We start from the raw sequence: 15,854 nt of genomic DNA on the forward strand, positions 1-15,854 counted from the left end.
GATTAATTCTGAGAAACAGAGAGGGAAACAGCCATATATAACAGGGTACCAATCCGGTGTTCAATCGCATCGCCATGTCTGATAAAGGTATATTCGATTTGTAAAATAGCACTAGTAAAACCACGATGCCTCTCTTGTGGTGGTGTACATCCTGTGATAAATTTCAAATCATTTATGGTGCTAAGTTCATATTACAAAATATTTGAACAAAGCGCAACAACAAACTGAGAACCAGAAGAAGCACCAGTAGAAACATAATTCTTAATTTATTGAGGCTTACATCTTTTATGTGAGCTTGTTAAACAACCAAGAGAAATTCACTGTACTACGCTATATACAAATTAAATAAAAAATCTACCCTCAGTGACCTTTATTTTGCATCTTTGAAATAAAATCATGATGTGTTGCGATATCTAAATATTGCCAAAATATATGATGGCCATAAGTATGATACACTTATGTAACGTATTACAGATGAAATGTTTTCATCGACAAATGAGCTTGGTGACATAAAATCAAATATGTAGACATATAAGTCCACCATGTTCCGTTATACAAGCCTACGAACTGAAAGAAGCGGCAATAAAACCATGATGTGTTGCCAACACATCCTAACATTTGAAAAGTATCTAATGGGGTATTTTATGAAAGCATTCGTTTGAAGCTTTAAGCCAAAGATGCACTTGAAAGAGTGCATTACCGACGTAATAATAATCTCAAGTGCACTCAAGTTGAAGAAGCGGCAGTAAATTCTTGATGTGTTGCACCGTCAAATACATTTATAAACAGTATTATGTATTCAACTAAAGCGTTGGGATAGAATATTGCAGCAAATCCACTTTGGAAACGATCTGAACAGCTTAACCAGCAGACAGAAGAAGCAGACATAAAATCACCTATGTATTCAAACATTTCCAAACAAATCCAAACAAATCCAAACATTTCCAAACATTTCCAAACATTTCCAAGCTTGGAAATATGACCTTTCCAAATTTTGGAATGGTCATATTTCCAATTGGAATGACGGTATTTCCAAGTTTTGGAAATGTTGGAATGGATGATATTTTGTCCAGTGTTTTTGTATAGAAGAAGTGGTCGCTTATCGGCAAAAGAAGTGTGATTAAAACAACCATTGCAGCTCCACCTCCATACTTCTCAACCGGCAACCGAAGAGCTAATATTTTACATACACGCCTAAGGCATTCTTGCAGTTCCCCAAATGCAGACCTCTTTAAAGTAAATGTATCTGATACTTTGTCCTGCTCTTGTGGAAACCCATGTGAAAACAACATACCTTTTTTATCTTGAACGTCCCAATTACACTATTCCCAGAAATATCATGTTAGCTAACATTATAAAAGCTGGAACTACATGCAAAATACAAAATATTCTCTACGCCGATGTATCCCTAGCTGAAAGTCACATCTTCAACAGCGTTCAAAAATATATACTGTCGACTAATAGATTCGAGTAACCCTTTATCATAAATATAGAATATCGCTCTGCGACCACTTATTATTAATTACGCCATTAGTGTATAAACTGCATGCGTGTATATGAATACATGGGTATCTCTGCCTTCTTCTGTAAGCATTATGTTAACGGGTATGTATATCCTGGTGTATGTGTGTAAATATGTGTATGTGTATGTGTATGTATATATATGTATGCATGCGTATACAAGGGTATATGTGTATGTATTTAGTGTGTGTTTGTGTGCATATATGTACATGTATATAAGTGTATGTATGATTGTGTAATTATATATGTAGTCTTGCATGTATTTTGGATTAATGTGTATATACAAGTACATTGTGTTTATAAAGGCAATTCTTGTGTATGTCTATGTTATTCTTGCAAACATTATGTTTATGTCCTTGTGTAAATATATTTCTCTTTGTTACTATAAATGTAATATGTGCATATGTATATGAGTATGTGTATGTATGTATGAGTATGTTTGATTATGTGTATATATGATTATGTGTATATGTATGTATTTCTGTATACGTATGTATATTTATGTTCGTATGTATATGTGTATATATATGTATAATCAATGTCTGTACATATAGAGTAGGGAAAGGGCCACCTAAGTTGGATAACTTTTGCCCAATCCCGTTGACCATATATGTCAAGAGAATAATATTATGTTTAAAACAAACAAACAAAGAAGTGTGAGAACACATGGTATCTGTAAATGTATATTCATATTTAGGAATTATTTTCTCGAGTACTCTAAAAATAAATAAATGCATCAAAGACTAAGCTACAAGCGGGAAACGAGATGTAATGAACGTAGCTGTCTAGTTAGGCAAACTGAAAGTCGACTCTGTGGTACTCAAAAAAATATTTGATACACAAATACATCCCTATTCTGTTATATTTAGTGAAGTCTGTGGTCTACAAATATATGAGAAGACAGCATATGTACATTTAATGGATGTAAGATATTTCTAAATGCTGGACTCCAGACACTTAATGTTATTGCATAAGGTGAAAGGGGTCGTTACCCTTTGTGTGTAAAAGCTAGAGCTGTAAGGTACTGACAGAAACGGATGGAAATGCATAATGGTAGGATACCGAAAAAAGCTTAAAATATTCTTATTTTATCATATAATGGGTAGGTTTCTCGGCAGGATAAAGCCAACGGATAAAAACGATATCCGTTGGGATCATATACGGATAGAGATGTAAATATAAAAAGTAAAGTAGGGACTATTTTCAGGGTTTATAAACAAACATGGCGTCGCCCTCGTCATTCGGCGATCGAGTCAGAATTAACCATCGGGAATCTGGATAAACTACATGGATAGTTGCTATCATTATCAAAAGAACAGTCTAATATACTGAAAATCAGTGTATAACTGTGACGTAGCTAAGGCATTTTATAAGTTTTGGCAACTTTGGAGATATATATATAGCGAAACCATTTTGCCAGGGCACTAGGCCTAGCCAAGCGGGATCAGAAGCCATATCTGTGTTTGTAGACCTCTACGGCTTGAAACCTTTTCCACAAACTAGAATAGTTGGATTTGGCCGAAATATGTTTAAATTGTTACCTTCTTTCGTTTTGTCGATGTGTGTACATCTGACTGCACTTCTTAACGTTATGATAGGACAGACCGACTGTAAACAACGTCTGAACGTGGCCGTGACGTCTCATAGACGTCGGTCAGAGTAGCTTCCCTCTGACAAAGGGCAGTTACTCTAGCGGACAGACCGATGGATTGCCGCGAAAGGCAATTAAAAACAATTGTTGTTTTGCGTATATGTATATTCTTTTATATTATGATAAGTATGGATATAATAATTGTGTGTCATATATTCGATCTTTGTTATTTTCACTCGGACTTGGTTTGTATTGTTGTCTCAATAGGTTGTTGATAAAGAAGCGTTGTAAGATGCACTGATAAATATGTATATTCGTTCCTGAAAAATAGTTCCAGGTACTGACTGTGTAGAATTCAAAACGTTATTACAGCCTGGACATTATCTACTAGTATCTGTTATCTCAAACAAGAAACATCGTAACATGATTATTACACTTTGAGCCGGATTGTTAAAACTGATGGTAAATGAAGGTATGTGGTTAGGAAAAGAGTCATCACTCAGCCCATGTCCTGTATATAAACCTGGTACAGACGACGAATATCCTTTTTTTTAAAACTGTAACTTTTATGATGATCTCAGAGAATATTACTTACCGAAAATGCAATGTTAATATCCAACCCTGAATAAGTTTCAAGTGCTTCTATCTGGAAGTTGCGAAATACTGGTAAAGAAACTATGTAAATTTGTATCGAAAAGGTGTGCCAAGAAACAGATCGTAATAAACGTAGGTTTACCATGATGTGTTGAAGTTTGCTGTATATATTAATGTAAATATCATGTATATGGGCTTGACTGCTTGTAACATAGTCATCTGAATTTGAAGCCTCTGAATCGTCAATCGTTTTTGTATTTGCATGATAAAGTAACCATATAAACATTTAACAATATTCTACTCTATTATGCTCAATTTCTCTAATAAGCAGCAGAATTTGGTCGCCGCCGACGCTTCCGCATTTTATTTCTGAACAGAAAAAGAATTAAAACACTTTCCATAATCATAAGATATCACTGATAAAACCATGCGATGTCTGTTTTATTGCGTTTTCAAAGGTTAAGGTTATCTTCAGGGTCATAACCTGAAGAAAATCCTTTTAAGCAATAATTCATGCATTCATACTGTATAGCAATAGGCTTGCCGCGACGTGAAGGGTTATGATTGGCCTACGTAGATAGTCAGAGTCACGGTGAATGTAATTTCTTTCTATAATTAACATATCTTATTTGTTACACTAGATTCCACCTGGGGACATCGCGTTTGGTTCATATATAGAATGTCCTGGACATTACTAGAAGACCAACCCTGTAGGTCCCGTGACCAAATCATGGAAACAAAGGTTTGAAAGTGTTTTTGAGTTTCCTGATGTATACTGAACAATTTTGACTTGGGCTGCCCGGTTGAAAATTCCGGGCATTTTGGGGAAGGGTCAACAAAGGTCAAACAGGGGTCAAAATTCAAAATTGTGACGATATGCATATCAAATTACTCGTCCAGTCATAAGCATTACAATTCTTCGTGCAGCCAACCATTTTCGATTTTCAAGGTCAAGGTAACCCTTTTTACTTTTCAAAGTTGCTTGGTTGAATTTGTCAAGTCAGAAAACATATTATTAGATACTAAAATCATGACTATCGGACAATGTTAACTGTGTTTGTGAATTTCACCGACTGCTAAAAGTGCGTTGACCTTTCAACGTTTTTGGCCATAGCTCCCCCATCCAAGGTCGGAAGTATAACAAACTATAATTTCTAGGTTCCTTATGACTGGACGAGTAATGTGATATGCATATCGACACAATTTTGACCCAAAATTGTTCAGTATACATCAGGAAACTCAAACACGCTTTCAAACCTTTGTTTCAATGATTTGGTCACGGGACCAACAGGTTGGTCCTTGACTACATGTTCTGGAAATATTTGCAAATTGTTTTGAAGTTCATACATTGATAGTGTTCAGTATTACTGTGTAACTTCTTTCAGTGGCATTTAGAAGTTGGTGTGATGAAGAAAGACAAGTCGCACTAATTGTAATAAAGAAGTTGTTCATCCATAGAACTTGTCTTTCTTTATCACTGTGTAGTTGAATTAAAACTGGTACTTACCATGTTTAGGGTGGGGCACGTGAGTGACGTTCATTTAAGGTCAAATGCACTGGATATGTTATTTGTAAGGTTTTTTTGTTTAATGAATCACCAACACCTTGTGCTTTAAAGTGTTAGCACCCAAGTTTTCAACTAGAAACAAAATCAAGCTGAGCTGGAACCGAGTCAATGTATTTAAACCAGTGCATATAGCTTTGTTATTATGGTAGCTGCAGGCATGTGTTACAAATGAAATCCACTGAGTATGTTTTTCCCCCACATCTGAAGTGATGACGTGCATATAACGTTTGTATGAAGTTATAGTTTGTTCGTCAATAAACATGTGTTTCCAAATCTGGAAATGAAGTAATTAAAGCGAAAGTTGCTTGTATCTTTCTTACTAATGTAGCGAGATGCTTTGGATTTTTTGGTTTAATGCTGTCTTGCATTAAGCATGCGTTTCTTATGTCAATAGAGCGATAACATTGTTATATTAACTAGAGATAAGTTTTTTCTTGTTGGGTTTGTTTCGGCATCTATTTGACCAAACCGAAGGAAATGCTATCACACTGGAAATGTGTTGAAGCATGATTTCTCGTGTCTTCTCTGACGGTGAAGGGACTGCTTCTGTTTATTGCGAAAAGGTCTTTATTTAGTCCAGATTGTTAACAATTTGTTCATGATTTGTACCACATTTTCAATAAATATATTATATTTCAATCTCCTTAGTTGTTTTTATTCACCCATGTATTGAAAGTTATTTTGTTATTTGTCTGACTTTAGTATTCATAATGTATTAAGACCACCTCCGTGGTCCAGTGGTAGAGCGTCCGCCCGGAGAACGGAAATTCCGGGGTTCGATCCCCGGCCGCGTCATACCAAAAGACGTTAAAAGATGGTACTTGTTGTTACCCTGTCTGGCGCTCGGCATTAAGGGGCTAAAACAAGGACTGGTCGGCTCGGAGTCAGTATACTGTGTCTGAGTGGGGTATTCATGTTAAACATGGTATCTCGGTGGGCTAGCACTATAAATCGGCATCGGTCCGGACTATTACAAGCAGCCACACACACACGTGCATGCACGTCGCTATATAAGTGCAATAATTGCGACGTTAAACCCAATTTCACCTCACCTCACCTCATAATGTATTCAGTTTTCAAGCACTGTCTATTTAACCCAGATTTCTTATGAGGCAATGATTTATCTGGTCTAATTGTGACCACAGAAGTACTTACTCAACATAAGTATGCAATATTGATTTAACTGAAACTCAATCAACGGTGGTGTTTGTTTGGAAACTTTCAAGTTCTCGATTATCGACCATGAGAATGCAGATATAAAATCATGCGGGATATATCTCCGATAACCTGTGGGACATATATCCGTTAACATGCTGAACTTGTCTCTGGCCACATGCAGGATATATCTCCGATAACCTGTGGGACATATATCCGTTAACATGCTGAACTTGTCTCTGGCCACATGCAGGATATATCTCCGATAACATGTGGGAAATATGCCCGTTAACATGCTGAACTTGTCTCTGGCCAAATGCGGGATTTATCTCCGATAACCTGTGGGAAATATATCCGTTAACATGCTGAACTTGTCTCTGGCCACATGCAGGATATATCTCCGATAACATGTGGGAAATATGCCCGTTAACATGCTGAACTTGTCTCTGGCCACATGCGGGATTTATCTCCGATAACCTGTGGGAAATATATCCGTTAACATGCTGAACTTGTCTCTGGCCACATGCAGGATATATCTCCGATAACATGTGGGAAATATGCCCGTTAACATGCTGAACTTGTCTCTGGCCACATGCGGGATTTATCTCCGATAACCTGTGGGAAATATATCCGTTAACATGCTGAACTTGTCTCTGGCCACATGCAGGATATATCTCCGATAACATGTGGGAAATATGCCCGTTAACATGCAGAACTTGTCTTTGGCCACATGCGGGATATATCTCCGATAACCTGTGGGACATATATCCGTTAACATGCTGAACTTGTCTCTGGCCAAATGCGGGATATATCTTCGTTAACATACATGATTTATCACCGAAACATACAGGATTTATCTCCGATTGCATGCAGGATATATATCCGTAACCTGCAAAATTCATCTCCGTTAATATGCAGGATTTACCTCAGTAACATGCATAATATACCTCCAACTCTATGCACAATTAACTGCACTAAAATGCGTCATTAAATATTAAACGTCAACTCCAGCGTATAGTCAGTCTCGATTATCAGCCAAAACATATTCCATTGTTTAAAAAGCAAAATATTGTTGAAAATCAATCACTGGATCACTGAAAATCAATAATGACATCAAGTGTTCGCGAAAAGGGTAAACATTTTCTGCTATACCGGTAGCACCCGCCACGCACACAATTAAACTTAGGATAAAACAGTAAGTGTAAAGAGATTCAATATGTCAATATTAAGTGGTCATCCGGTATACAAATCATGAGAGAATGTTTAACTGTCACGTAAAAAAAATGCACCTTAGTTCAATTTCGAAAAGCTACCCCAAACGCCTTCCGATTTCTTTTTCAGTAAAAAATATATTCCAATTATCATTCGAAGAATTGTGAAGAACAATTGTGAACTGAAAAAGTACGTGTACATCTGGTGCAACTGATGCATGAAAGCGACAAAGCCCTTTCCATTTTCATAACAAATCTTTGCAAAAAGCAGGGTCGACTGTACAATTCCGACAATATCATGTACCTGTGTTAATAAGTCGCTATTAAAGCGTTGATACCTGGTGTTCGGCTGGCTTGTGGGTTGGGTAGTGTACAGTGCACAAATATTCCCCATGATGGCATTTGGAAACATCTCTCTGTGGACATGGGTAAATGTACTATTAATAGATTTACAGAGAGTATTTGAGTCATTAAAGAGGAGCATTATCTCCAGGAGGCTGGTTTACACATCAGGACAACTGTTCTGTCTTCATTGTACATAGATGCGTTCTATCCGTCTAGTTCCTGACCTTATGCAACATTATCTGCTTGCAGATGACGTTATACTCATTCAAATGCCACGTTTGGTCTGCAAACACAAAGTTATGGCAAAAATGGAAAATGAGTGTAAATATGTCTGAAACTACTATAATATATACATGTTTCCGTGAGGTGTTCAGTTGCGTAAACATTTAAAGTGGCAATATGGTATTGAAGATGAAAAAAGGTATTCTCAAGTATTTGGGGGCTTTTCAATGCACACATCTGTGACAAAATGATACATTTCATAGGGTAGGAGTTATGGGAAATTTGAGAGTACCGTGTCAGATATGTCAACTTTAAAAAAAATTTGGTTATTAAAGTAGGACGGAGTACTCCGTCAGCTAGGATGCTTGGTAAACGTGGAAGTATTAGTTCAGGAGTTAGGGATTAGCTGTCGATGCATTCAGGCACTGATAGAATCCCTTAGATTGTGAGGTAAAACAGGATGATCATCATCTGAAAAACCATGTGTCATTTAGAGCCCTACATATAATCATCTGAAGAAAGGATATGTCCCCAAGAACATGACAGCTGATCATCTGAAGAAGCCACAGGTCATTAAGTGACCTACATGCGATCATCTCAAAACATATGTCATTAATTGTCTTACGTAATATTGTCATTATCTGAAGAAACCATATGTCATTAAGTGCCCTACATCTAATCATCTGGTGAAACCATAAATCATTAAGTGCCCTACAGCTAATCATCTTGAGGAACCACAGGTCATAACGACTTTTGTGTCTTACATCTAATCATCTTAAGAAACCCCATGTCATTAAGTACCTTACATCTAATCGTCTTAAGACACCAAATGTCATTAAGTACCTTCCATCTAATCATCTTAAGAAACCACATGTCATTAAGAGCCCTACAGCTAATCATCTTAAGAAACCACATGTCATTAAGTGCCCTACAGCTAATCATCTTAAGAAACCATATGTCATTAAGTGCCCTACAGCTAATCATCTTAAGAAACCACATGTCATTAAGTACTCTTCATCTAATCATCTTAAGAAACCACATGTCATTAAGTGCCCTACATGTAATCATCTTAAGAAACCACATGTCATTAAGTACTCTACATTTAATCATCTTAAGAAACCGTATGTCATTAAGTGCCCTACATCTAATCATATTAAGAAACCATATGTCATTAAGTGCCCTACAGTTAATCATCTGAAAAAACCAAGCATGTTAAATGTGCCCTACATTGTATATATCATCATTCAAAGAAACCATATGTCATTAAGTGCCCTACAGCTAATCATCTTAAGAAACCACATGTCATTAAGAGCCCTTCAGCTAATCATCTTAAGAAACCACATGTCATTAAGTGCTCTACAGCTAATCATCTTAAGAAACCACATGTCATTAAGTACTCTTCATCTTATCATCTTAAGAAACCACATGTCATTAAGTTCCCTACATGTAATCATCTTAAGAAACCACATGTCATTAAGTACTCTACATTTAATCATCTTAAGAAACCGTATGTCATTAAGTGCCCTACATCTAATCATATTAAGAAACCATATGTCATTAAGTGCCCTACAGTTAATCATCTGAAAAAACCAAGCATGTTAAATGTGCCCTACATTGTATATATCATCATTCAAAGAAACCATATGTCATTAAGTGCCCTACAGCTAATCATCTTAAGAAACCATATGTCATTAAGTGCCCTACATCTAATCATCTTAAGAAACCACATGTCATTAAGTACTCTACATCTAATCATCTTAAGAAGCCATATGTCATTAAGTGCCCTACATGTAATCATCTTAAGAACACACATGTCATTAAGTACTCTACATTTAATCATCTGAAAAAAACACATGTTAAATGTGCCCTACATGTAATCATCTTAAGAACACACATGTCATTAAGTACTCTACATTTAATCATCTGAAAAAAACACATGTTAAATGTGCCCTACATTGTATATATCATCATTCAAAGAAACCATATGTCATTAACTGCCCTACAGTTAATCATCTAAAGAAACAACATGTCATTAACTGCCCTATATATGATCATCTAAAGAAAACACATGTCATTAACTGCCCTATATATGATCATCTAAAGAAACAACATGTCATTAACTGCCCTATATATGATCATCTAAAGAAACAACATGTCATTAACTGCCCTATATATGATCATCTAAAGAAAACACATGTCATTAACTGCCCTATATATGATCATCTAAAGAAACAACATGTCATTAACTGCCCTATATATGATCATCTAAAGAAACAACATGTCATTAACTGCCCTATATATGATCATCTAAAGAACACACATGTCATTAACTGCCCTATATATGATCATCTAAAGAAACAACATGTCATTAACTGCCCTATATATGATCATCTAAAGAAAACACATGTCATTAACTGCCCTATATATGATCATCTAAAGAACACACATGTCATTAACTGCCCTATATATGATCATCTAAAGAACACACATGTCATTAACTGCCCTATATATGATCATCTAAAGAACACACATGTCATTAACTGCCCTATATATGATCATCTAAAGAACACACATGTCATTAACTGCCCTATATATGATCATCTAAAGAAAACACATGTCATTAACTGCCCTATATATGATCATCTAAAGAAACAACATGTCATTGACTGCCCTATATATGATCATCTAAAGAAACAACATGTCATTAACTGCCCTATATATGATCATCTAAAGAAACAACATGTCATTAACTGCCCTATATATGATCATCTAAAGAACACACATGTCATTAACTGCCCTATATATGATCATCTAAAGAAACAACATGTCATTAACTGCCCTATATATGATCATCTAAAGAAACAACATGTCATTAACTGCCCTATATATGATCATCTAAAGAACACACATGTCATTAACTGCCCCATATTTGATCATCTAAAGAAACAACATGTCATTAACTGCCCTATATATGATCATCTAAAGAACACACATGTCATTAACTGCCCTATATATGATCATCTAAAGAAACAACATGTCATTAACTGCCCTATATATGATCATCTAAAGAACACACATGTCATTAACTGCCCTATATTTGATCATCTAAAGAAACCACATGTCATTAACTGCCCTATATATGATCATCTAAAGAAACAACATGTCATTAACTGCCCTATATATGATCATCTAAAGAACACACATGTCATTAACTGCCCTATATATGATCATCTAAAGAAACAACATGTCATTAACTGCCCTATATATGATCATCTAAAGAACACACATGTCATTAACTGCCCTATATATGATCATCTAAAGAAACAACATGTCATTAACTTCCCTATATATGATCATCTAAAGAACACACATGTCATTAACTGCCCTATATATGATCATCTAAAGAAACAACACGTCATTAACTGCCCTATATATGATCATCTAAAGAAACAACATGTCATTAACTGCCCTATATATGATCATCTAAAGAAAACACATGTCATTAACTGCCCTATATATGATCATCTAAAGAACACACATGTCATTAACTGCCCTATATATGATCATCTAAAGAAACAACATGTCATTAACTGCCCTATATATGATCATCTAACGAAACAACATGTCATTTACTGCCCTATATATGATCATCTAAAGAACACACATGTCATTAACTGCCCTATATATGATCATCTAAAGAAACAACATGTCATTAACTGCCCTATATATGATCATCTTAAGAACACACATGTCATTAACTGCCCTATATATGATCATCTAAAGAAACAACATGTCATTAACTGCCCTATATATGATCATCTAACGAAACAACATGTCATTTACTGCCCTATATATGATCATCTAAAGAACACACATGTCATTTACTGCCCTATATATGATCATCTAAAGAACACACATGTCATTAACTGCCCTATATATGATCATCTAAAGAACACACATGTCATTAACTGCCCTATATATGATCATCTAAAGAAACAACATGTCATTAACTGCCCTATATATGATCATCTAAAGAACACACATGTCATTAACTGCCCTATATATGATCATCTAAAGAACACACATGTCATTAACTGCCCTATATATGATCATCTAAAGAAACAACATGTCATTAACTGCCCTATATATGATCATCTAAAGAACACACATGTCATTTACTGCCCTATATATGATCATCTAAAGAACACACATGTCATTAACTGCCCTATATATGATCATCTAAAGAAAAAATATGTCATTAACTGCCCTATATATGATCATCTAAAGAACACACATGTCATTAACTGCCCTATATATGATCATCTAAAGAACACACATGTCATTAATGCCCTATATATGATCATCTAAAGAAAACACATGTCATTAACTGCCCTATATATGATCATCTAAAGAAACAACATGTCATTAACTGCCCTATATATGATCATCTAAAGAACACACATGTCATTAACTGCCCTATATATGATCATCTAAAGAACACACATGTCATTAACTGCCCTATATATGATCATCTAAAGAAACAACATGTCATTAACTGCCCTATATATGATCATCTAAAGAACACACATGTCATTAACTGCCCTATATATGATCATCTAAAGAAACAACATGTCATTAACTTCCCTATATATGATCATCTAAAGAACACACATGTCATTAACTGCCCTATATATGATCATCTAAAGAAACAACACGTCATTAACTGCCCTATATATGATCATCTAAAGAAACAACATGTCATTAACTGCCCTATATATGATCATCTAAAGAAAACACATGTCATTAACTGCCCTATATATGATCATCTAAAGAACACACATGTCATTAACTGCCCTATATATGATCATCTAAAGAAACAACATGTCATTAACTGCCCTATATATGATCATCTAACGAAACAACATGTCATTTACTGCCCTATATATGATCATCTAAAGAACACACATGTCATTAACTGCCCTATATATGATCATCTAAAGAAACAACATGTCATTAACTGCCCTATATATGATCATCTTAAGAACACACATGTCATTAACTGCCCTATATATGATCATCTAAAGAAACAACATGTCATTAACTGCCCTATATATGATCATCTAACGAAACAACATGTCATTTACTGCCCTATATATGATCATCTAAAGAACACACATGTCATTTACTGCCCTATATATGATCATCTAAAGAACACACATGTCATTAACTGCCCTATATATGATCATCTAAAGAACACACATGTCATTAACTGCCCTATATATGATCATCTAAAGAAACAACATGTCATTAACTGCCCTATATATGATCATCTAAAGAACACACATGTCATTAACTGCCCTATATATGATCATCTAAAGAACACACATGTCATTAACTGCCCTATATATGATCATCTAAAGAAACAACATGTCATTAACTGCCCTATATATGATCATCTAAAGAACACACATGTCATTTACTGCCCTATATATGATCATCTAAAGAACACACATGTCATTAACTGCCCTATATATGATCATCTAAAGAAAAAATATGTCATTAACTGCCCTATATATGATCATCTAAAGAACACACATGTCATTAACTGCCCTATATATGATCATCTAAAGAACACACATGTCATTAATGCCCTATATATGATCATCTAAAGAAAACACATGTCATTAACTGCCCTATATATGATCATCTAAAGAAACAACATGTCATTAACTGCCCTATATATGATCATCTAAAGAACACACATGTCATTAACTGCCCTATATATGATCATCTAAAGAACACACATGTCATTAACTGCCCTATATATGATCATCTAAAGAAACAACATGTCATTAACTGCCCTATATATGATCATCTAAAGAACACACATGTCATTAACTGCCCTATATTTGATCATCTAAAGAAACCACATGTCATTAACTGCCCTATATATGATCATCTAAAGAAACAACATGTCATTAACTGCCCTATATATGATCATCTAAAGAACACACATGTCATTAACTGCCCTATATATGATCATCTAAAGAAACAACATGTCATTAACTGCCCTATATATGATCATCTAAAGAACACACATGTCATTAACTGCCCTATATATGATCATCTAAAGAAACAACATGTCATTAACTTCCCTATATATGATCATCTAAAGAACACACATGTCATTAACTGCCCTATATATGATCATCTAAAGAAACAACACGTCATTAACTGCCCTATATATGATCATCTAAAGAAACAACATGTCATTAACTGCCCTATATATGATCATCTAAAGAAAACACATGTCATTAACTGCCCTATATATGATCATCTAAAGAACACACATGTCATTAACTGCCCTATATATGATCATCTAAAGAAACAACATGTCATTAACTGCCCTATATATGATCATCTAACGAAACAACATGTCATTTACTGCCCTATATATGATCATCTAAAGAACACACATGTCATTAACTGCCCTATATATGATCATCTAAAGAAACAACATGTCATTAACTGCCCTATATATGATCATCTTAAGAACACACATGTCATTAACTGCCCTATATATGATCATCTAAAGAAACAACATGTCATTAACTGCCCTATATATGATCATCTAACGAAACAACATGTCATTTACTGCCCTATATATGATCATCTAAAGAACACACATGTCATTTACTGCCCTATATATGATCATCTAAAGAACACACATGTCATTAACTGCCCTATATATGATCATCTAAAGAACACACATGTCATTAACTGCCCTATATATGATCATCTAAAGAAACAACATGTCATTAACTGCCCTATATATGATCATCTAAAGAACACACATGTCATTAACTGCCCTATATATGATCATCTAAAGAACACACATGTCATTAACTGCCCTATATATGATCATCTAAAGAAACAACATGTCATTAACTGCCCTATATATGATCATCTAAAGAACACACATGTCATTTACTGCCCTATATATGATCATCTAAAGAACACACATGTCATTAACTGCCCTATATATGATCATCTAAAGAAAAAATATGTCATTAACTGCCCTATATATGATCATCTAAAGAACACACATGTCATTAACTGCCCTATATATGATCATCTAAAGAACACACATGTCATTAATGCCCTATATATGATCATCTAAAGAAAACACATGTCATTAACTGCCCTATATATGATCATCTAAAGAAACAACATGTCATTAACTGCCCTATATATGATCATCTAAAGAACACACATGTCATTAACTGCCCTATATATGATCATCTAAAGAACACACATGTCATTAACTGCCCTATATATGATCATCTAAAGAAACAACATGTCATTAACTGCCCTATATATGATCATCTAAAGAACACACATGTCATTAACTGCCCTATATATGATCATCTAAAGAAACAACATGTCATTAACTTCCCTATATATGATCATCTAAAGAACACACATGTCATTAACTGCCCTATATATGATCATCTAAAGAAACAACACGTCATTAACTGCCCTATATATGATCATCTAAAGAAACAACATGTCATTAACTGCCCTATATATGATCATCTAAAGAAAACACATGTCATTAACTGCCCTATATATGATCATCTAAAGAACA

Source organism: Haliotis rufescens, unplaced genomic scaffold (assembly GCF_023055435.1).
Source record: "Haliotis rufescens isolate VD_foot unplaced genomic scaffold, xgHalRufe1.0.p SCAF_21, whole genome shotgun sequence".
Lineage (NCBI taxonomy): Eukaryota > Metazoa > Mollusca > Gastropoda > Lepetellida > Haliotidae > Haliotis > Haliotis rufescens.